This window comes from Rana temporaria, chromosome 8, assembly GCF_905171775.1.
Source record: "Rana temporaria chromosome 8, aRanTem1.1, whole genome shotgun sequence".
Lineage (NCBI taxonomy): Eukaryota > Metazoa > Chordata > Amphibia > Anura > Ranidae > Rana > Rana temporaria.
In genome coordinates this window covers 133,132,947-133,159,354 of record NC_053496.1, presented here as the reverse complement: position 1 = coordinate 133,159,354, position 26,408 = coordinate 133,132,947, and the positions used below count along the sequence as shown (strand labels likewise).

General features: G+C 38.9%; 1 protein-coding gene across 1 annotated transcript in view; it reads right to left on the bottom strand.

Annotated features, from left to right (window-relative positions):
* Positions 1 to 26,408, bottom strand: part of NRG3 (neuregulin 3) — a 1,094,068-nt gene that overhangs the window by 334,284 nt on the left and 733,376 nt on the right. The window lies entirely within an intron of this gene.

The window sequence follows — 26,408 nt, the reverse complement described above, 5'->3', positions numbered from 1 at the left end:
GTCTGCAAAGTGCCTCGGCAGTGGCACTTTAACCCCTTTAGTTGGCCGCTAGTAGGGGTTAAAAGTACCTCTAAAACTATGGTAAAGCGCCTCTAAAACTAGCAGCGCTTTGCCGCCGCCCCCCGCACTGTCAGTGTGAAAGGGTTCTTAGTACATCTCATTATACATCCCATCTGTAGATGAAGTACTGAGGCGCAGGAAGGACAGGGGCTGTGCGTGGGATCCCAGACTCCCAGTGTGAGGAATTCATTCCTGCAAATCAGCACTCAGCAACCACTGAAGTCTAGAACCCTTGTGTCAGGAAGAGGAGCTGCCCCTTCCCGAGCACTGCCAGAAGGAGGGGAGAACTCTGGCACTTCGGTGCCCCCATCTCTGCAGGCACCTGGGTGCAAATCACCCTGTGCACCCTGCCTAGGATTGGCCCTGATTGATATTATTAATTCACATGCTATTGTGACTCTGGGCTGAAAACTGGAGCGCAGGTTACTTTGCTAGCCCCTTCTTGTATGCACCTTAAACATTTCATTAAACGGAAAGTTTCAAGGTTTCTAGATCCTGTTCTTGTCAAATTTGTTTATTGAAAGCATAGAACATGAGAAGCCAACACAAACATGTTCAGACACAACATCTGAGTCAAGGGTAAACAAGGTAAGCTGTCATCAGGCATAGTTACAAGTCGGATGGGTAAAGCATAACAAATAATTAAAGGTTAGCACATTTCAGTACCCTGACAGGAGCAGGGGTTCAATGACAAAAGTAAAGAAGTATCAAAAGAAAAGCAAAAAAAATATGACAGCCCAGTTATTATGCAAACAGTGTATGGGGCTATTAGGCCTCAGAGTAAGAGAAAAAGCACAGCAAAGCCTCTAGCAATCTAAGAACAGAGCATAGGAAGTATCTAGATATCACTAGATTGTAAAGTAGTGGATGAGGCAAACATTATGCAATGACTGGCTAAAAGGGAATCGGTCGAACAGGCTCAAAACTTAAAAAAAGAGGGTACGGGTGGGGAAAACAAAGTTAGGAAGGAGATAGAGGAAAGAAGCAGAGAAGTCTAGGGATAGGAAATGGAAAGAAGGAACAGGAAAAGAAGTGGAGAGTCCTCGGGGAGCATTCTTTCTCCCAAAGCGTACTGGTAATGTTGACAGGGTAAAGTACGCAATCACCAAGGCAACAGTAAAGAGTCAATACAAAGGCAGGGAGTGTGCTACCCAGGGGTGCCATAAGCATCCACATTGAGCTTCATCTGAATGGATTGCTTTGATTTTGGCTTGGATCATTGCCTGATGTATTCTGTGTTTGGTTTCAGCCAAGATTAGAGCTGTGAAATTCCACTCTTTCACAATGTTTTTTTCCGCAGCTGTGGTGATCTGCCATAGCAACTTAAATTGTTGGTATATTAGCAAGTTTTGAATTTAGTAGAGCTACAGAAGGATCAGGAATTCTTGCAATGTCAAGGGTTCTGGAAAGCATGTGAAATATGGATTTCCAGAATTCTTGAGCCAGTGGGCAATCCCACAAAATGTGCAAATAAGTACCAAAAGCACCACAGCCCTAAAAGCATGTTGCTGAGTACACAGGAACATACTGTATTTTGAAATCCTGGCAGGGATCAAGTACCAGCGGGTAAGTACTTTATAGCTAATTTCCAGGGTCACAATATCTGGTGAAGATTTTGTAGCTCGCCAGATTTCTTTCCATGTTACAGCCTCCAATAAAACACTGGGGTCAGACTTTCATTTGGCAACATAAAAGGGATGGGTAGAATCGTGTAGCCAACAAGCCCTGAAATGTACTTCCCCGCTTGACTGGACCTAATGTTAAAGGCATGACACTTGAGTGAAGCACCCGAATATCACAATCCACATAGACCAAGTTGTTCATAAATAGTAACCATGACAAATTTTTGACAAATTACAAGTCTTGGGGGTGCTAATACAGGTTAACTATATTTCTCAGTGTAAATGTAACTGTCATTGCTCAAGCATATTTGACAGACTGCTTCTAGTACTGCAGGAGGTAATGGGGCAAGAATCCAAGTTTCCTATGACATAGTAGTATACTTCCTTATTAGTCACCAGCCTGTGTGACATCATTGCTCTAATAAGGAAGTACAGTATAGAGGAAAATAATGGGGTATACCATTTCATCATTAGTCCACTTACAACACAGGGGCTGCAGCATTTCACCCAGTAATCCAGGGTGTTGATAAAAATAGAATTTCAGTTATATCCTGCTTGATGACCAGATCCATCTGTCTAAATGGCTACCAATTACCAATCATTTAATTTGCAAGACACTAAATGCAATGGGGTTGATTTACTAAAACTGGAGAATGCTAAATCTGGTGCAGCTCTGCATAGAAATCAATCAGTGTCTAGATTTTTTGTCAAAGCTCAATTGAACAAGTTGGTTGGCTGCCATGCACAGCTGCACCAGATTTTGAACTCTCCAGTTTTAGTAAATAAAGCCCAACATGTTATAAATATGTGTAAAGAAAGGTTCTGGCGCTAACTCATATAAAACTTTCAACATATAATCATAAATTCATATATAATATCAAATAGTGAAAAAATATATATAAATATTTACAAATAAAGCTTCCTGATGATGTGTGTTACACGAAATGCATAGAGGCTGCGCATCCGGGATTTACTGACGTCACATCTGATCTTTTTGGTTTCTAACCCCTGGGCTTTGGAACGCACGCCATGGCTAACAGAACGGTGTGCATATTGATTCTAAGCTGTACATGTTGGATATAGCACATATAGCATATAGCACATTTAATTGTAAGTGCACACTACTTTATCTACTTGCCTTTGTTTATTTGCACTATACATATTGCGCTATGATCACCCATATGTTTTTCCTGAGACCTATTGTCTGATTAGCACCCAAGAGAGACGGATCGTCCTCATTTATGTTTTTGGTTGGAAGAAACTACCACTTCCCAAACCCTTGATTGCTTTATAGTTCTGGTGAGTTTGGATTCTTCATGCACTTTTTGTGGTGGAGTACCATTTGAAGAATTTTTTCTTTTTCTTTTTTTCATAGTGATTTGACTTTTTTTTATGAATTTACATTGAAGAAAATGATTTGGACTTTAATTTTAAAATGTATATATATATATATATATTTGATGTATGATAATAGGTTGTACCGTATTTTCCGGCGTATAAGACGACTTTCTGGATGCAAAAAAATGCATCCAAAGTCGGGGGTCGTCTTATACGCCGGGTATGGTCTCCATGCTGCGAGAGCGTCAATGATTTAAAAGACGCTCCTTCTCCTCAGAGTGTTCTGTGATAGGAGGAACACAAATCTTCCCAGCAGCGCCTCTGTTCTGTGTTCCTCCTATCACAGATGCCTTCTCATCCTCGGACGAGATGAGAAGACGTCCATGATAGGCGGAACACAGAACAGAGGCGCTGCTGGGAAGATTTGTGTTCCGCCTAACACAGGACAGTCTGAGGAGAAGGCGCGTCTTTTAAATCATTGACGCTCGCAGCACGGAGACTGTCATCGCATCGCATCGCACCGCCTGCTATTCAGAAAAAAAGTGAGTAAATGCACCATTTGCAGTGATGGCACAGAGAGGGGGCAAGTGATGGCACAGAGAGGGGGAAAGTGATGGCACAGTGATGGCACAGAGAGGGGGCAAGTGATGTCACAGAGAGGGGGCAAGTGATGGCACAGAGAGGGGGCAAGTGATGGCACAGAGAGGGGGCAAGTGATGTAATGGCACAGTGAGGCATGTAATGTAATGTAATGGCACAGTGAGATTTGAAAAAGCCTGTTTCTGTCAGCGGTTCTGGCTCCCCCTCAGCTTCCAGAAACACTAGTAAGAAGGGGGCAGTCTTATACAGTGAGTTTGTCCCAAAACCAACATTTTTCCTGGAAAATTAGGGGGTCGTCTTATACGCCCAGTCGTCTTATGCGCCGGAAAATACGGTAAGTTTTGTATGAGTTAGTGCCATAGTGCCATAACCTGTGCCATAACCTTTCTTTACACATATTTATATACTTACTGTGAGTGGTCTTAAGCTCGCCATACACCATACAATTTCCTTATTCAATTTCCGTTAGATTTACCTTCAACTGTGTAGTACAAGGGCCTGCCTGATTGCACACAAATTGAAAGTGTTTAGATTTGACCTCATATTATATGGTTTTGGTGAATCTAAATGAAATCTATAGAAAAAAAATTGTATAAGGGCAGCTGCACTTATTATTGTATATGTTTTCTGGTGCCATCATTTATTATTTTTCTTCACATTTCCAAACGTTTTATAAATGAGGCAACTACTGAAAAATGGTCATTTACTTTAAGTTGATTTACCGTGAACAGTAGCAGATGTTATTTGCTTTGACTTGCATTAATTTCACTTCAAATATAAGCATTAACATTTGACTTGATTCAGATTAAATTAAGATTACGATACAAAATGTATAACAAACTATACTCAAAGGAAATATGTTTTGCTTTGTGGTTGATGGCATTGATACCAGGTGAAAGTCTGGAGATTCCAGTGCATGGCAGGTACGACAGCAGTAGATTACATCCTATTATCCTTAATTTAGGCAATGCATTATTATCCAGTGACTATGCTGTACACCACCGTAAATATTGTGGCTCTATTCCAATCAGTGCATAATGGCATTAGCAGGCCTACTTCTACACAGATTTTAAAAATAAATTCTTACAAACACCTAATTTCACCAGTCCACAGCAAGAAAAATGTTGTGTTTGAGTGTAAATGTGTTGTTTGCTTTGCCTTGACAGCTGTGATTGAATAAGGAAAATGAAATTGCCTCTGCTAGGGAGTACCCATTACTATTTGTGGTGTCTAATTTGTTGAGCAGTTCAAATAACACTGTCTGTTATTAAACCCTATAAAGTAATTATTCTCATCATGCAGCATGGATTAAACAATTAATAATGACAGTTATTTCAGGGAAAACATAACCATTCATTTTCCCAGGTAGGCACAATAGTTTAAACACACTAAACTGGTTACTTACAAACGGCAAAAATGCAGACACGCAGGGAATTATTTGCACAGATTTGCTATTTGTTCTCTGCATTGTATGTGTGAACTTCTCCCCTGCCAGCATTTTACATGGTTATTTGCTGGACTGTCAGCGGCAGAAGAGCAGCACTTGAAAATCATTACTTCAGCTGTTTGCTATGCTAACGTCATTAGTTAAATGTAACATGCCATGTTCCACCTCAATATAGATGTTAAGTAAACAAACTAGTATAGTCCTGCCAGACAATTACTGGAAAAAGACCTAGCTATGAAATAACACAGACAGGTCATGGGTAGAAAGGGTTGTGGCCTTGAAAATTATTATGTTACTTAAGATAATATATCACTTTAGAACAATACCAATAGTTATACCAGACTGCTTCTTCATTGAAGTGGATAGACTCTTTAGACAATTCATATGGGGGAAGAAAATGGCCAGAATTTTATTTTCCTTACTGAGGAAGCACAAACTCAGCGTGTGTGTGTGTGTGGGGGGGTGAACTTTCCTAACCTTAGGAACTACTACTTTGCGGCCCGCCTAGATCAGGCTAAAGCTTGGTTTGACCCACATTCAGACAAACAGTGGGTCCAGATTGAGAAGTGCATCGTGGGGAATAGACACTTGACTACCTTGCTATTATCACACTTGACCCATATGAAACTAAATTATAGGACCTTCCCGTCACTAGAAGCCACTTTGTTGGCATGGAATAAACTACACACCATAGTATCATTGGAAAAATGCACTGATTTCCCTATGCAAATGTACAAATATATGATTCCTAACTTACACATCCTACCATGAATAAGGGAAGGTATTCAGACCTACAAGGAGCTATTACCTAGAAAACCTAGACCAGGGATCCTCAAACTACGGCCCTCCAGCTGTTGTAGAACTACACATCCCATGAGGCATTGTAACACACTGACATTCACAGACATGACTAGGCATGATGGGAATTGTAGTTCCTGAACAACTGGAGGGCCGTAGTTTGAAGACCCATGACCTAGACCCACACCATTCTCTCAATATCAACTTACCCACTTCCATAATAATAACCCAAATATATCTTATAACATTTATAGAGAGACTCTGCGCCTGATTCTGCAAGTAAGATACGCCTGAAATTTGGCTTCATACGACCAACGTAAGTTTCCTACGCCGTCGTATCATGGGCGCATATTTACGCTGGCCGCAAGGGGCGCTTCCATTGATTTACACGTCGAATATGTAAATGACCTAGATATGCCCCTGTGTCTTGAATTTTGATTAATTCAGCAAGAATCTGACTATGTCTATGACATATTCATGTGTCAGACATAGTCTTATTCAAGTTACTCAACCCTAAACTCATCCATCTATGTCTTTATGGGCCGTGCTTTGTGCACTGATGGAAAGTCATGTTGGAACAGGAAGGGACCATCCCCAAACCGTTTCCAAAAAGTTGAGGGCATGAAATTGTCCAAAATGTCTTGGTATACTGACGCCTTTAGAGCTCCCGTCACTGGAACTAAGGGGACAAGCCCAACCCCTGAAAAACAATCCCACACCATAATCCCCCATAATACCATAATAAAAGAAATAACCCAGACAGACAAGTACACTTTCCACATACCATCCTCGGTACACCAGTTTTGATAGAGGGGGTATTTATTGGCTCATGGAATCATTTCATTGGAAGCACAATCCATTCCTCAGGCAGTTCTTGCATACTCAGCTCCAGGAAGTGCAAATGTGTTACATTATGATATATTGAAAGTAGTGTTGCACTGATACCAATACTAGTATTGGTATCGGTGCTGATACCAAGCATTTGCACAAGGACTTTTACTTGTGCAAATTCTCAGATACTTGACCCAATACCTGATATCTCAGCGTAGCAGGGGGGGTCCGGACAGCCTCACAGATAGTAGGTGCGGGCAGTTACAAGCGCCAATCTCCCTGTATACCTTTTAATAAAGCAGCTGACAATCGCTTCTCCTACTCTCCCTCCTGCGACTTTTAGCTGCTTTATTAAAAGGTATACAGGGAGATTGCTGCCTCTAACTGCCCACACCAATTGTCCTGACTGTCCCCTGTGTCCTCCTGCTGCTCCCTGGGTACTCTGCCCACTCCCTGAGTCTTCTATGGTCCTCCTCCATGCTCATTTGGTCCCCCTTTGTGCCCCCCTCCACATCCTCCTCTGTGCTCCTCCACTCATCCTCTGTGCTCCCCCTCGGTGTCCTCTGTGCTCCCCTGGTCCCCCTCTGTTCTCCCGCTCCATGTCCTTCTCTGTGCTCCTCTAGTCCCCATCTGTGGTCCGTGTCCTCCCCCATGTTCCTCTGCCCCCTCTGTGCTCCTTTGCTCCCTCTGTCCTCCTTCGGTCACCCTGTGTCACAAATCTGTCAAGATGGAAAGCTGAGGAAGGAGCCAGGATAAATCTGTCATTTACAGACTCCTTCCTTTTCTGAATTAATAGAGTCAGTGATCACTGACTTTTTTCATTCATGACTGAGCATGGTAAACTGTGTTTAATTGGTCTAATAGGTTTAATAGGCTATAATTGGTATTTTTTTCCATTGGTTTATTCTTATTCCAAAGGGTTATTACATAACTCATATCTGTCATAAAGTTAATTTTGGGAATGTTTGACCCTTCTTCCAGAAGTGCATTTGTGAGGTCACTGATGTTTACGAGAAAGCCTGGCGCACAGTCTCCGCTCTAAGTAATCCGAAAGGTGTTCTACGCGGTTGAGGTTAGGACTCTGTGCAGGCCAGTCAAGTTCCTCCACCCCAAATTCACTCATCCATGTCTTTATGGACCTTGCTTTGTGTACTGGTCCAAATCATTTGGTGGAGGGGGGATTATGGTGTGGGATTGTTTTTCAGGGGTTGGGCTTGTCCCCTTAGTTCCAGTGATGGGAGCTCTAAAGGCATCAGTATACCAAGACATTTTGGACAATTTCATGCCCTCAACTTTTTGGAAACGGTTTGGGGATGGTCCCTTCCTGTTCCAACATGACTTTCCATCAGTGCACAAAGCACAGCCCATAAAGACATAGATGGATGAGTTTAGGGTTGAGTAACTTGAATAAGACTATGTCTGACACATGAATATGTCATAGACATAGTCAGATTCTTGCTGAATTAATCAAAATTCAAGACACAGGGGCCCTTGTCAGCACAATCTGGTTCAACAAAGGTCTATTGCAACTTTTGTTGAAGGAGCTGGGTGGAAAATGATTGCCCAAACCGTGACTGGACCCAATCAGATGCAGCCACTGTTTGGGTATTCTGACAGCGGCTTGCCATCCTTTTAGAATAAAATGTCCAGCAGGAGAGATTAATTCATCTGCATTATTTAAGGCTGATGAAAGAATGTGTTAGATTTCTTTCATTCAGCCCACAAACCTAGAAACCTAAAAGTGTATGGGAAGCATTACCTTTCTGCCTAGAGCCATACAGGAATATAGCTCTAACAATTAATATTAGAAGGACGCTATTTAACAGGATGTGGATGCTCTGATTCTCTAAAGTTGTAGATAATAATTTTTTTTTTTAAGTTCAAAGATTTTTATTGAAAATTATATGATGATAACACAAGGATAACATGGTTATGCAGGGTGAAAATACATTCCAAATCCTAAAGTTACACTTTTAAAAACCTTACTGTCGCAGAAGCTAACAAAGCAAACTAACTCAACTGCAATATTGTGTACGACTCAACCAATATCAAAACTGAGTTTGCCAGACAGTATAGCATTAAGTTGTATAAAAAATTGGCCAAGCATTATGAATCTTGTCCCCCTAGATGCCCCAAAGGGATCACACTGCATCCCAGGGGACGAGGACACAAGGTCCTCTCACGCGGCCTTCCGAATGGCACAACCTTATTGGAAAGGTTTCACATAACATTGTTAATAATGCATGACAGTATTTCTTATAACGGGTAGTAAAAAAAATTCAGTACCAACAAAAATAATGCAGATACAGCAGGAAAGACATCAGAAAAGAGGGAAAAAGAAATGTAGATAATATTTTAGGCAATCTCACAAACATTGGAGATGAAGCCTTATAAACAGTACGTTAAGAGCACAAAGAATTGCTTTCTTTCATATTAAAATCTGAGGTATATGTATTCTTATAGTTCAAAGTTTTTTATTGAAACCGTGACAGTTGTGGAAGTAATTTAGTCTATTCTTACAGCAATCCATTATACTTGGACATGGAATAGGTAAATATTTTTGGTGACAATACAAAACCTTGTTTATCTATGGTAAACAGATACAAGACACTTTTGGTAGGAAGGTTCCTCTTGATGGTGTGTAATTGTAGTTTGCTGTCTGGCTAGCCAACTTTAAATGACTCCTTCCAATAAACCCATAGCTTGGGGGAAGGTAATGGTATAGATACTATAAGGCCTCGTACACACGACCGAGGAACACGTTGGAAAAGACACATCGTTTTCCTCGACGAGTTCCTTGTTTGGCTTGTCGAGGAACTCGACAAGCTTGCTTTGCATACACACGGTCAAGACAAAATCTCCTTGTTCTCAAAAGCTGTGACGTACAACACATACAATGGAAGGGGAAGTTTGATTCCACTGGCACAGCCCTTGGGTCTGCTTTTGCTAATCTTATGTTACTGCGTGTTTGGTAAAAGTTTGGTAAGAGACGATTTGCACTTTTCAGTCAGTTACAGCGTGAGAAATGTGTTATCTCCATACATACTCCTACAAATGCTACTTTTAGTGCCATCTCATACTTTATTCTAAGCATGCACGGGTTTCTTAGCATACACACGCTTGCGTTTCTCGTCGAAAACCAACCCGACGAGGAAAACGACGAGGAAATTGAGACTCCCATCGAGGAAAAAGAGAACTTGTTCTCTTTTTTTATCGTCGAGTTCCTCAACAGTTTCCTCGATGAAAAACGTACACACGACCGTTTTCCTCTGCAAAAAAGCTCTCCCACCAAGTTTCTTGATGGATTCTGTCGAGTTTCTCGGTTTTGTGTACGAGGACTCTCTTGATCGGCTGCTACTGCATTCAACTACAGAAGTTTCTGCCCTAATCATGTTGAAGGTGAGTTGTCCTAGCTGTTTCTTCAGACTGGATGTCATCTGTCTCAGCTTAAAGAGAAACAAACTATAAGTTGCCTACAAGAAAATAACACCCTGAGCCCACACACACTCATTATAGGGTTTTCATTTCCAAGAAAACATTGCAACTCTCAGGATTAAACTGCTGCACTACATGATTATGAAAGGGTAAACTAATTGGTGAAGTGGCCTAGAAGAGAGGACATTTCACCAATTAGTGACAGAAGATGCAAAGATTTCAAATTGAAAAAGCAAATTAAACGATTATGCATTCGCCTAAACATTCTGCAGGTAATGAGGATTTAAGATGGAGATAAAAATGTTAAGAATGCTCTACAAAATCTGGTTCACATAATCATTTTTGTTCCACCTATCACAATACAGATGCCCTTTTTAGTACAAAAAATGGCCATACACTAGTACATTTTTGTTGACTTGATTAATGGCATTTAAAAATAATTCACAGATTAATTTATTTTAATTTAATTCAAGGTCTATTCATTCAATTTTTTTTCCGAAATAAAAACCACATTCACTACAAGAAATTAATTTGATCGTTCTAAAAACAAATGTTCTTAAAATAAAAAAAAATCAAGTAAAATTCTACTAATGTATGGCCAGTTTAATGCAATTACCATTTGTGGTGTATCATCTAAGATGAACAAATTTCACAATTTCCAAACCGTTGAAGTGATAAAGCTGTTGCTTTTGAATACACAGTCCACCGAGACACTGATTACATGACAGTTTTTTTTATGAATATAAACATTATATTTTTGTTCTCTTCTGTCTAATTCTATAAATCGACGGGAGTCCCATGTACAAGATCTTTGTCTTTCATGAGACACTCAACCCCTGTTGTTAAGAGTACATTTTTCTGGCTCTGAAGACAGAAGAAATTTGAATATCAGAGATGCAGCAGCTAACACATTGCGCATTTGAAGTTGTCTGGGTATCTGACACTGCTGCTGTGGCTTTACTAGCGTTGGTGGGAAACAATGAAAGAAGCATCAGTCAGAAAAAGAGTCACCGGTGTCTCCGTAAAACATCATGCTATGTGTTCATTTGATTTTGCTTTTTTACCCAAATATGAATTACATGGGTTTGGCAGCTCCACAAATACAGATAAGATGCTGACCAAACCTAATTAACCATGAACCCTTTAAGATGGTAAGAGACATAAGATTACTAGCACCTAATATGACCCATACCTCATATATTGTGAACTAATACAAAAAAATCAATGAGGGGAATTCCTTTTCAACAGCTTCTCATTGGAGTAAGAAGCCCAATCTACTGTAGGTTTTTATCTGATTGTATGCATTCACCTACCTCTACTTACAGTTGGAATACCTACTGGCCTTAGGGACCCCCAGGGAGCAATCATAATGTAAAGTCACATGGGAAACTTTGGGAGTCACTTGATTTCTATGGTGGTCTCCCAGGATCTTAACAAGATCTTCCACATTCTTCCATGCCCCTGCATTTCCCCCAAAATTATTTCTTGGGATTATGTTAGAAAATTAGATTGCAGTGATAAAATGTGAAATTTCTTGCTATTGGAACATTAATTATTTGGGATTAGGCTCCTTACTTATTAGCTGTGGTGTGAGGTTGACCAATCAAATTCAAGGCTATGTGCTTATATCATTTGTGGGCTTGCAGTTCAGATGTTAATTAGAATAATGCAATTCATTTGTTTTTACATGGTATATTGTGACTATTTTAACAGATTTCCATCTTATTAAAATTGGAATCATGTTAGTATAAGTTTAAATGTCTTTGCTGGGTGTAATGCTGGTTATAATTTTCTTTATCGTTATAGTGTCTGCATGCACAGCGCACGGTATTACTTCTGCATCCTTGTAGTGTTTCTTTAATTCTGATTCTGACATGTGAACAAGAATGAGCTGTGCTCACCAATGATATATTCTGTTAAACCTCTCTCCAATGACACATATGGCAATGCTTTTCATGATATCCCTATATCAGTAAACACAATCTATCGCAATTACACAATTTTTATTTTTTAAGGTCAGATACACAGTGAATAGTACAGGGATTCTGTTTCCATGTGTTAAAAAAATGTTAAATAAAACAGAAGCATGCTGCTTAGGGAGTAAAAGTTAGAGTCTCTTATGTTGCTCCTAAAGAACAGATTTAGAGGCAAAACTCTGAATCATAAGACACCCCTTTTAATAACTTTTTTAACATCTCAATTGATGTCATTTGGATAACAGACATAGGCCCGGATTCACAGACAGCGGTGCACATTTATGCCGCCGTAGCGTATCTCCTGTACGCTACGCTGCAAGCACTGAATTCACAAAGCCAGTGCTCCCAAAACTGCACTGGAATTCCTAGGCATAAGCCGGCATAGGTGGAAGTGGGCGTGAGCCATGCAAATGAGGCGTGACCCCATGCAAATGATGGGCCGAGCGCCAGACAGATACGTATAACGAACGGCGCATGTGCCGTCCCGTAGACACATCCCAGTGCGCATGCTCAGAATCACGTCAAAACTACTCAATAAGATACGTCGGATCACTGTCTACGGCGTGAACGTAACCTACACTCAGCCATATTCACGCCCAATGTAAACTACGTAAAATACGCCGGCTTGTGTTCCCTGGTGCAGCCCTTTGCATTGATGCTGCTGAGTTACACCTCCTTTATGGGGCATAACTTTACGACGTACGTATAACTTGCGCGCACTTGCGTCGGGCGCACGTACGTTCGTGAATCGCTGTATCTCCCTCATTTGCATATTTGAATAGAAAATCAATGGGAGCGCCAAATGCGTCCAGCGTAAATATGCGCCCACTCTACGCCGGCGTAGGCAAGTTACGTCGGTGGGATGAAGCCTGTTTTCAGGCGTATCTTAGTATGTTGGTCCGGCGCATATTTGCACTTACGCAGCGTATCTGGAGATACGTCGGCGCAAGTGCTTTGTGAATCCGGGCCATTATCTTCTTGTGTTTGATACATAACTATTTCTACATATCTATTGAGTACTGCCAGGACTTTGAAGATGGGGACAAAAAAGCTTGTCCTAAAAATATGTATGTTTGTGTAAATAAAAAAAAGTATCATGGGCAGTACTCAATTGATTCTCATACATAATTAAGTATTCTTTTTTTCTACACAGGATCCATTCCATTGGTTGTAGTATGCAATTCCAATTCCTAAGTGTCTTTAGCTGAATAACACACTATGTACAATATAAGAAGATGAAAACATATTATAGAAACCTGCTTCAGTGACCCGACAATTTAGTTCCTTAACCTTATATCCTTGGTAGTTGAATGACCACTAATCCACAAATAATATCAATCCGATTGCTTTAAGTGTTTTTGGAAGGTGCTATCAAAAAGCTTTACTTTGTGCATAATGATCATTTATGTGCTAAAACCTAAAACAAAATACTCATAAATAAATAAGAAATATATATATATATATATATATATATATATATATATATATATATATATATATATATATATATATATATATATATATATATACACACACAGTGTATATATATATATATATATATATATATATATATATATATATATATATATATATACACATACACATACATATATATATATATATATATACATATACATGTCCCATAAGACATTGCAAGAAGACCCTGACAATCCTAGACATGACTCCTAGAGGCAGAGGCATGATGGGATTTGTAATTTCACCACAGCTGGAGTGCCAAGGTTACCTACACCTGCCATAAGGGATACATTCACATTTTCATGGAAAAAGGTGAACTAACCCCAAATATCCTGGCCACCCCTCCATATCCAGTGGCAGTGATGCCATGTACTGCCAGTGTGGCAGTCCATATACTGCAATACACAGCCCCAGATTAAGTATCCATCATAATGTTCAAACTGGCAAGCACTCATCAGTCAGAGTGACCATGTGATTGTGCTGATCTTCAGAAGAGCTTCTTTTTTCTGGGAAACCTTACCTTAGATGAGTTCCTCGTCGCTCAATCCTTATATGCCCTTCTTACTGTCTTACTCTGGGACTGTGTATTGTGGTGTATGATGTACAGATCACTACACCAGTAGCATGGACATTATAGCCACTATGTGCAGCTGAAATATTTAAATATATAGTAGCTTACCTGCTACAAGATTTTTTTTTAGTTCAGACAACTTACTAATATTGACATCCCTGTCAGACCACATTAACAGGATCTAAATTCACTTTCTTTACTGTAGCTAAAGCTTGGTCGGGGATCCCCCAACATGTGATTGGATAGTGAAAAGGAAATTTTTGTGATCTCCTTTCGAATTGGCCAGTTTCTTTTATACTGTGCAATGTAGTGTGTCTTGCAGGGCTTCCCTTTCTACCCTTTGTATGCGAAGCTTTAGGATGACTGACTAAAATATAACGTATACCCTGAAATTCATAAAGATTGGTGTAAACAGATTTTGTGAAAGTGTCTAGCATGCATTCTAAAAGTGGCGCAGCGTGCACCGAATCCATATATCTGTCTAAAACCTGTACTTGAATTTGGAGCAATATGGAGCAAATATGAATACAATCTACTCACTAGGGGGAGAACCTCTGGGGAAATTTAGAATGTAAACGGACCTGGGGGTCCTATAAGATGACAGGCTCAGCAATGGCATGCAATGCCAAGTTGCTGCAAGCAAAGCAAACAGAATATTGGCATGCATTAAAAAGGGTATTAACTCCAGAAATAAAACAATAACTATTTTACTCTACTAGACTCTGGTCTGGCAGCATCAGGAGTATTCCATCTGGTTCTGGGCACCAGTCATCAGGAAGGATGTACTGGAACTGGAGGGAGTGCATAGAAGGGCAACAAAGCTAATAAAGGGACTGGAGGACCTTAGTTATGAGGAAAGATTATGAGCACTAAACGTATTCTCTATGGAGAAGAGACGCTTAAGAGGGGATATGATTTCAATGTACAAATACCATACTGGTGACCCCACAATAGGAATAAAACTTTTCAGCAAAAGAAATTTAAAAAGACGAGCGGCCATTTACTAAAATTAGAAGAGAAGCGGTTTACCCTTAAACTGCATAGATGGTTCTTTGCTGTAAGAGTGGTAAGGATGTGGAATTCTCTTCCACAGGCAGTGGTTTCAGTGGGGAGCATTGATAATTAAAAAAAAACAACTATTAGATAGGCACCAGAACGACCATCGATGCCCCCTGCTGAAACCACTGCCTGTGGAAGAGAATTCCACATCCTTACGACCATACTAATTTTTGGAAATTATCGATAATTTCCAAATACTATTAGATAGGTGCCTGAATGACCACAACATACAGGGATATACGATGTAATACTGACCCCCAAGCACAAACACAGGTTGGACTTAATGGACTTGTGTATTTTTTTAACCTTACCAACTATGTAACTATAAATTTGGTGCACAAGTAACTGTCAAACTCAAAACTGTTGCAGTGTTTTTTTGATTGGGCACAATACACTAACAATTAGCTATTGAAACCAGAAAAGTGGCAAAGCATCCCTTAGAAATCCCTTCTACATTTAATGCAAGTAGAATGAGATAGTGGTGATGAAATAAAACATGCAGATGTAATATTTTTTTGTAATTAACAATTTTGTTGTGGCTATCCCAATGACAGTACTTTGCATGATACTTCTCTGAAAATTACACTCAGTATGCGCTTTATTTTCTGGTAAAGAGTTAAAAATTTAATTTGCTTTTTAGAAGTGACATTTGCTACTTGTCTTCAACTTAGGAATGCCTTGACTATTAGTATGGTTGAGTGCACATTTGTTTTAAATGTCACTGTTTAGTGGGAATAGAAAAGGACAAAACTCTAAATGAGGATTCTACCTTCTGTTATGTCAGAAGGAAAGATAGGTCTTAAGGGTTTCCGTTCATTTAAGATTTCTGTATATTTATACAAATTCATACATTGGGAGTTTAAGACACACCTGAAGAATATTTCAGCTTTATCTTAAAGAAGAGTTCCAATTATGGATATTTTATACATTATAATTAGAGCCAGCTTGGACCAGTGTACCTATGTGTATACCATACCTGGCCAATGCCCCAGGAATCTGAAAATCACAGAATTAGACACTTGTGGGTCTCGTGCTGAGTAGCTGCCCTACTGCACCTTATTATTATTATTATTATTATTACTATTTTTTGTTATCAAATCAGAAATTGTCCCTTGGGAGTGTTGATTTGAAGATACAATTTATTGCTACAATTTGACAAATTTACAATTGCTGAGTGAAATATTGTTACTGTCTGGATGGTGTTTGTTTATTCTTCTACACTTCTATTTGCTGCACCTTAATTGGGGGTGGGGGTGGTTTATGTGATTGAACACAGTGGGAGTCAATCATCGGGTCTGATGGCTGCGATGGCTGCTGCGACCCGCCAATTGTTCTGTGGTGAGATGGAGTAGCGGTGTGTAAACAAGGCAAACCGCTGATCTGTCAGGGAGCAAAGGAGAGATCTTGTGTTTCAGCTAAGCTAAAGCACAATCTTTCGTTTCCTCCAGTGCATTCACTCCCCCAACAGTTAGAAATCACCTCCCAGGCACACACTTAACAACTTGATCACCCCTGGTGTTAACCACTTCCATGCCAGTGTCCTTTATACTGTGATCAGTGCATTTCTTTAGCATTGATCGCAGTATTGACATCACTGATCCCCAAAAAGTTTCACTTAGTGTCCAATTTATCCGGTGCATTTTTGCAGTCCCACTAAAAATCGCTGATCACTGCCATTACTAGCAAAAATAAAAATGCCATAAGAATATCCCATACATAATAATATTTGCGCAAACCAATCAATATACGCTTATTGGGATTTTTTTACCAATAATATGAAGCAGAACACATATTGGCCTAAATTAATGTAGAAACTTAATTTTTATTTTTTTGTAATGTTGTATAGCAGACTAGCAACTAAAAAATATTGTTTTTTTATTCAAAATTGTCAGTCTTTTTTGTTTATAGCGCAAAAAAAAAACTGCAGAGATGATCAAATACCACCAAAAGAAAGCTATATTTGTGGGGAAAAAGGATACCAATTTTATTTGGGTACAGAATTATGCCGCGTACACATGATCGGTTTGTCTGATGAGAACGGTCTGATGGACCGTTTTCATCAGACCAAACCGATCGTGTGTGGGCCCCATCGGTTATTTATCCATTGGTTAAAAAAAATGGAACTTGTTTTAAAATTATCTGATGGATACCTAACCGATAGAAAAAAAAACGATCGTCTGTAGGCATGTCCATCTGTTAAAAAATCCACGCATGCTCAGACTAAATTAGGGGACGGGAGGGCTCTTTCTCGTAAAACTAGCGTTCGTTATGGAGCTAGCACAATCATCAGGCTGTAACAGACAGAAAAGCGCGAATCGGCTCTAACCAAACTTTTACTAACACGCGGTAACATGGAATCAGCAAAAGCAGCCCCAAAGGTGGCGCCATTGGATTTGAACTTCCCATTTATAGTGCCGTCGTACGTGGTTTACGTGACCGCGTTCTGACAGGATCGTTTTTTTAACTGATGGTGTGTAGGCACGACTGACCATCAGTCAGCTTCATCGGATAACTGATGGAAAAATGCATCAGATCATTTTCATCGGATTGACCGATCGTGTGTACAGGGCATAACAGAACCACGCAATTGTCAGTTAAAGCAACGCTGTGCCATATCACAAAAAATGTACTGGTCAGGAAGTGGGTAAAACCTTCTAGGGATGAAGTGCTTAACTGGATTCTATCAGAATCAGCCCTAAAATGTGAATATGTTCAGGGTTGTAAGTTCCACTTAGATTATAACTGGTGTGGCTCTCTGTTTATGTGAATAAATAAAATAACTATTATTACAGCCTATTGTTTATATCCATCAAGAACTAAATGATGTGCAATTTTACATTTAATCGTTATAACGTTCCCAATAAATCTTAAATTACTTCATGGACATTAGCAAATTTTTTAATAGATAAAATACATATTTTTAAATTGCAGAAAAACGACATTATCATTTTCAGAACAATATATAAGTGGCAGAGTAACCGTAATCTACAATTACTGTTGCAGTAGTAATTATGACGCCTTATTGTTTATAAAGCATTATTCCTCTGCAAAAAATATAAAGAAATGCATAATTAAAATTATTTGTTAATGACTCTTCATATAAGGAGACATCCTATAATACAACAAAACAGCTAAGTCCAGTTAGATCTGCCTAACAGAGGTTTGAAGATCAAAGAAACTACAAAAATTATGAAAATGTTGACTCTTAAGAGGGTATTTATAGAATCTCAGAATGCTTTTGTTGGGTGGTGTTGACTATACCTGAATATGTACAGTATGAGGTTTCAAAAACCTAGCAAATCAAAATTTAAAATAAAACACCATCATAATTACATTGTTTTTATTTATTTGTAGTAATTATTCAGATTATGATAATTTTATTCAAAACTTTTGCATCATTCTTAAGGTTTGCTGAACAGAAATGTAACCTTGCCAAGCTGACTATATAGAAATAAATCAGCACTGAGGACATTATGATCATATGGCACCTCATTCAAAAATCAAATATTCATGCTACTGTAATTGCCTGGGAAAGATCAGAAAGCTGGCCCTCACCTAATTGATCTCACAAGACCTGCATTAGATGGAAAATTTGAATTTGATTTTGAATTTTCCAATTACTGTATTTTTTATTTCCTCTGAACACCTAAAAAATCTATTTTATCAAACAAAGCTAGAAATACATTTTTGACCTAAGTGATATTTACTTACAAGAGTTTTAGGTTTGCATTTGTTTTCATGTTTGAGATGACAACAGTTTAGTGCAACTAAGACATAATTAAAAGAAAGATTAGTTAGTTTAGAAAAAGAAATGACCTTGTGCTTCACGGAGGCCCATAACAAAATCATCTCCCATTTATACCTCCACTCGTTCTTTGTTGATAATAATAGAGAGGGCACATTGACTGTAATTCTGTATGAAAGGATATAGACAAAATAATCTCTATGACCCGTAGAATTACTTTGACTGTAGTAATGTGTTAAAACGGAATCTGGTGCTGTCAAAATATGTATTGCTTTTTAAAATTTGCATTTTTTTTATGCATTTTTCCATCATGGGTTGAGTATTTTCTTTATTGGATATTTTTAGGAATACATTAAGAATTCATTTTGGGCGAAGCACAGGAATTGGAGCTGAAAAAACATACAAAAAGTAATTTTAGCTGGTTTAGGGAGAACCAGTCACAGACTGGCTTAAAACTCTAAGTAAAACGGAACTTTACCTCTTTTTACAGTCACTTCCTACATCCTCTCGAATTCAATGTTATCTCTTATAATTCCAGTACATTGAGAAAGTAAGTATGATGTTATTGTATCCTGGCAGAGTGTACAAAGACAACATTATGGAAGTAAAATTGATTTTTACACTGAGTCTTCCCTATTGCTATCTAAGGATTTGTAGAGAGCTGTGATGGGAGTGATTGGAAATAAAGGGCTTTACAACAGCATCTTAACACATGTACTGTTAGATGGCCAACAAGTAGAATAGAACGGGTCCCTTAACTACTTGAGACTCGGGCCATTGTAATTAGACGGTCACAAGGTGGCCGGGAGGCCATCTATTGACGTCCTCGGCTCCTTCCGGCCACTGGGTGCCCGCCGCGTCACTCAGGTGCTGATGCGCATGCTTCGCGCCTGCGATGTCCGCCAGGTACCCGAGATCGGCAGTAACAGAGCCAGGGATGTGGATCTCTGTGTGTAAACATAGAGATCCACGTCCTGTCAGGAAGAGGAGACCGATGGTGTGTCCCTTGTACATAGGGACAACCATTGGTCACCTCCCTCAGTCAGTCCCCCCCCCCCACAGTAAGAATCATCTAGCAGGGAACACATTTAACCCCTGGATCGCCCCTAGTGTTAAACCCTTCCCTGCCAGTCACATTTACTGTATACAGTAAACAGTGCAGTTTTATAGCACTGTTCGCTGTATAAATGTGAATGGTCCCAAAATAGTGTCAAAAGTGTCCGATGTGTCTGCCATTATATAGCAGTCCTGACAAAAATTGCAGATAACCATCATTACTAGTAAAAAAAATAATAAAAAAGATGTCATAATTATATCCCCTATTTTGTAGGCGCTATAACTTTTGTGCAAACCAATCACTATACGCTGATTGCGATTTTTTCCAAAAGTATGTAGAACAATACGTATTGGCCTAAACTGAGGATTTTTTTTTCTTTTTTAATGGGATATTTATTATAGCAAAAAGTAAAAAATATATATATTTTTTTCAAAATTGTCACTATTTTTTTGTTTATAGCGCAAAAAATATAAACTGCAGAGGTGATAAAATACCACCAAAAGAAAGCTATATTTGTGGAAAAAAAAGAGCATCAATTTTGTTTGGGAACCACTTTGCACGACCGCGCAATTGTCATTCAAAGCGTGACAGCGCTGAAAGCTGAAATTTCCCCTGGGCAGGAAGGAGGTATATGTGCCAAGTAAGCAAGTGGTTAAAGAAAAAAATGTACTATACGGTCTTGAAATATTTTATCTGTTCATGGTTATTTATGAAACATTTATATTTTTGTTTGCTTTTGAAAATAGTTCTCTTTTATGTAGATGTATTCAAAGTAGCAATTACTTTATAAGTTATGTCCTTAAGAAGAGCAGAAAAAAAACAATATACTACAAAATTTGAGCTATAGCTAATTCAGATATTGAAGACAATAATTATTTTTGTTTTCGGTTGCTCTGTATTGTTAACCACAAAACCAACTAAATAGTCTTCTGAATATAGATTTCTTTTACACCAGCATATAGCTCATTTTTATGTTGTATTCTGTCTGATCAGCTATGTCAGAACTAATAAAACTCTTTTTGTATGTGGGAATCGGATTCAGACAAGGTTAATTCATGCTGAGAGCCATTTATTCAATAGTCATAAATTAAACTGAGAGGTCTGTCAAGGAAAAGTGAGAATATCAAAATATGCCAAAAAGGCCACAATACTTAGTGGAATTTAATAAAAAAAGTATTTCTGGTTGTTAAACTGTAAAACAAAGAATTACGATATAATCATATGATCAAAATAAATAAATAGCGTTACATAATTTGTTATATATAATGCCCAAGAACAGCACTAATAAATATTAAAGTTTAATTAAAGCAAAACTGAAAATAGTGCAGAAGCTTTTAACACTGCAGTACACGCTTAAATTTGCCTGTAAAATGACATACAGTTGTTGTTTCTTCCAGCACTGGGCACAGGTTTATGGTATATGCTGCATTCAGATATTTCTGTTCTCTGTGTGACAGCGCGTTAATCAGCTGCATATGCCGAGGGATCCAAGGATATGCCTCATGTGCAGCCTGTATGGATAGAGCAAGCTGGTGACACCAGGTGGATGTTAGACACCAGCATTGGCTGGGAGACCCTGAAAGTGACGACCGCATGCAAGGAGAAACAACGCCAGAAATCTAGAGATTATGTGGAGTACTGGTGGAAGTGTGCAGCATTGCGCTGCCATTGAAAGGGCAACGTCAGACACAGAGGCCGATCCTGGAACACTGAGGCCACTTGAACAATGGTATACAGTAAAAATGCAAGCTTTGTGGAGCGGGAAGAAAAGGAAAAAACACACAGTCAAGGGCATAAAAAAGATAAAGTGAGGAGAGGGGGTGGGAAAAAAACACCATCCCCCCTCCCCTTTATCCCTGGGTAACACATATTTGTACAGGCCAAAGGCAAACAGTTAGAAAAGATTTCCTCTTCTAATGCCCTGTACACACGGCTGGAATTTTCAATGGAAAAAGTCAGATGGACTTTTCCGATCGTGTGTAGCCCCATCTGAGTTTTTTCATCGGCATTACCGATGAATTCCATTGAAGTTTAGATATATAACATGTTCTATATTTTTCCGATGGAATTCTGTCGGAATTCCGATGTGATTTGGCTGGGCAAAAGCCCGATCGTGTGTACTCGGCATCACAATTCAGGTCATTATTTCACTTATCTCAGTTGCCATCCTGAACGAAATCTTGATATAATTGTGAGCTTCAAAATACTGTCCAGGTTTCCCATGTGTCTGAGGATATTTTGTCAAGGGTAGTATATATCAGATACTCCATCGCATCAATATGATTGATCCAACAGACCAACTCCTTCATAGAAAGGGGAGTTCTAGATCTCCATTGTACTGGTACGCAAAGTCTGGCAGTGTTGATCATGTGCATGGCAACAGACTTATAATATATATATATTTTTTTGTAAATCTTAGAAAAATGAAGGAGGTAATGTGCAGGTAAGAACTCCAATGAAAATAAAAAGATCGCAACTGTCGTGTCATGCACCCTATGCCAATACCATTGGATCAGGGGGCACGTCCACCAAATATGGAGGAAAGTGTCAGTCTCTTTGTTACATCTCCAACAGCGGTCAGAGACCGATAGTATAAATTTATGAAGCAGGTCTGGCGTTTTGTACCACCTTGTTTTAAGTTTATCAATTTTTTTTGGGTTGCCACATTCAGAGAGCCTTTGTGAATTGATAAATAAATGCAGTCCCAATTGTGAATGTATAATGTTTAATTTACAAACAAAATTGCAATAAAAATATACTGAAAAAAATGCAAGGCGGCAGCAAGGGCTTAGACTACATGTTTTGGGGATTAACCCCTTCTTCAGGTCATACGATGCAAGCCAGAAGAACTAGGAAGATTTATACAGGAGAGGGTTGAATATGGCTCCACCCTCAAGACAATTAACACTTAATATGCTGCCTGGTCTTATGTAAACAAAAAATGGCATAAACCAGTGTCAAAAATGCAGTGGCTAAGGCTGGTTCACGCCGTCCCCGCATGCGGCTCATAGCAGGGATGAGTGCTGGTTCACCTGTTCAGGTCCGATTTTAGCCCAAATTTTCTGCTGAAATAGAACCTAAATGCACCAAAAACACTGCACACACTGCAGAGATATGTGAACCGGCTCCATAGAGAGCCAGTCACATTCTCCTGCTATGCGAATGGAATGCAGGGAAACACGCATTCAATTTGCATAGGTGTGAACTACTAACAGAACTATTTATTTAAACCAAAATAAAACTAATAATGATAACTAAAAATCATTAAGTTGGGTAGGAAAAGATATAGAGCTTTATGCATAAAAACATGCACATGTACCAAAAAAACACAACCCTTTACATGTCTGACCCCCCGGGCATATGTACACATATGTCTCCTCATAAGGGTGAAGGGTATGGTTTGTTCCTATAGAAAAAAATAGGATACAGATGGGTTAAATGGGGAAAAGTAATAAATTATATAATAATGTGGAACTTTAATGAAACAATGGGGGGGAGGTAAAAGGGAAATGGGAGCCAATAGATTCACACTGTATGGATCAAATGTGCATGTATTTATGCACCATAGATTTCTTTAGTCTGTGCATTTTTGACACTGGTTTATGTAATTTGTTGTTTGCATTAGACCAGGCAGTATATCAAGTGTTAATTATCTTGAGGATGGAGCCATATAGATGATTCAATCCCCTACTGACCCCTCCTGTATAAATCTTCCTAGTTGTGCTGGTTTGCATCAAATGACCTGAGTGGTTCCTTCCCTGCATGCGGTTCTCACTTCTGGGTTTTCCAGCTGCTGCCAGCATCTAACATCTGCCTGGTGTCACCAGCTTACTCTATCCCTATAGGCTGCACATGAGGCATATTCGAGGCATATGTGGCTGCATACGAGGCATACAATTGTATTCCACAGCCACGGCCAGCACCTATCATCTGTCCTGGGTCCAACTGCCATCCTATTCACCACAGGAGCTCCCTTGCCATCCATTTGGCCTCATGCTTAGGTACATTAGTTAGCAAACCTGATCCTGCTCTACTATGTGGCCAATTGTTTATGGAATAAGCTGATAATTGTATATTATCCAATTGTTATGCTTATTAATGATTATCAATGATTTTAATATGACACAGCGCTTTTCCCCACCCTCCAGTTTACAGAGCTCTGTGTGCATAGGAACAGCAATCTGGCTGTTTCTTTTCCCTGAAAATCAGGGTGAAAAAAAACCCGCCAGAGAGTAAAGTAAAAGCATCACACATTAATACATTACACATTATTAGGCACACAGTTAACATACTAATTTCCCCTAGTTGTTACCCCCTTCCCAGCCAGTGTCATTAGTACAGTGTAAAGTATTATCACTGATCGCTGTATTAGTGTATATAGCGATGTGCGTGTCAGTTAGTGACCCTCCCAGAAAGTGGGTTAGTTTTAATAGAACTAGAGAGGGCAAAATCTAGTGCAACTGTTCACAGAAAGCTTCCGTTTTTTTTTTCAAAGCTTATTTGAACAAGTTGATTGGCTGCCATGGACTGATGCACCAGATTTTTCACTCACCAGTTTTAGTAAATCAACCCCAGTGTCTGTTAGCACCAGATTGCTTGGCTCCCTATTACAGTCCCACTATAAGTCGCTGATCCCCGCCAGTACAGTATTGCGTCATAGCTGCATACATTCCAGTATATATGCCATAGTTCATAGTGCAATTACTTTTGCAGAATCCAATTAATATACATGTATTGAGATTTTTTTTACCAAATACATATAGCAGAATACATTTTGTTCTTTTTTATAGGATATATTTTATAACAGAAATGAGAAAATATTGTTTTCTTTTTAAACTTGTTGGTCTTTTTGGTTTATATAATAACAAATAAAAACCTAGCAGTGATCAAATGCCATCAAAAGAAAGCTTATAAGCTTAAAAATTATACAAATTGCATGTTTTGCATGACCATTCAAATGCCAGTTAAAGTAGGGCAGTGCTGAACAGGAAAAAATGCCCTGGTCATGAAGGGGGTAAACATGTTCAAAGGTCGAGTGGCTAATCATCCACACAGGTTTTGAAAAAAACAGACATGTGAATTAATACTTGTTATTAAACATTTTACTGTATTTCTGCAATCGGGGATCTAGCTTTTTAGTCTGCATTTCAATGAACTGACAACATATATAACTAGTATTATATTTTTGGATTTCATTGTATAGTACACAGTCTGTCTCATTAGCCCTCTAAGTCTGTAGTAAAAAAAAAACAATACTGTGAAAGTTGACAAGTCACATATGAAGTCACTAGAGACTTGATATTTTTTCAAATTCATCCAGTTATAACAGAATACTCAAGAACAGTAAAAAATCTTCACTTTGCAACATTTCCTCTAATAACATGTAATACATCACTTTGTAGAGCAGCCCTTTCCAACCAGAGTGCCCAGGCACCCTGAGGTGCCTTCAGATTTCTTCAGTAGTGCCTTGGGAACACCTAAAAATCACCTAAAAATTGTATACTGTATAAGCCATCAGGTGGATAAAGCCTGCCTTTTAGTTACACAAATCCACCATTTCAACCTTTCAGCTGTTGCATCCTAACATCCAATTTTGTCATTAGTTGATAAGTAGAACGTTAAGTGCCTGCACAACATTTGCCCCTCCCTCTCTCTATGAGCACTGGGGGTAACATTAGATCTAGGGTACTACAGCGTTGCCTCTATCCACCAGCATCCATCTATGCTGGCTTGACTCAGTGAGTTATTTACGGTCTGTGAGTGGGGGAACAAAGGAGGGGAGCACACCACTGTGATAACTTAAGAATCATCACTTATATTGGAATATTGCACAGAGCACTTTATCTAAGCACAATTAAGATATGCACGGACTATATGAATTGAGATTTACACTGCATATCTTGATAAACTTGTATAATGTTTATTTAGTTTTTATGATTTTTTTACGCTTTATGTATTGTTTTTTTCATGCTTTATGAACTGTTTTGACAAATTCACACATGTATCATGATTAGAAAGGAGGTTAACATTTAGGTTTACACACTCAATAGGTGGATAGAGGGAGCACTTTAGTACCCTCGATCTATAATATCATTTTCTTTTTAAACCAACCACACACCTGCAGCCTTAATATATACAGTTGTTTATACTTATATTAGCAAAGTGTCCATAGTGTGGGTATACCAAATAGTATTACTGGGGTAACATTAGCTGAATGAGGGAGAGAAACTGGGGGGAGTAGAAAAATAATGGAATACTAATTAGCATCAGTGTGCAAAGGTGTATTTGCTTTGGAAATTACCTTACCGGACATCCTACATGTGTGAGTGCTGCTGAATTTTATAAAACTATTAGTTTTGTTTTTTCTTATTTTGGAATAGAATGTCTTGACAT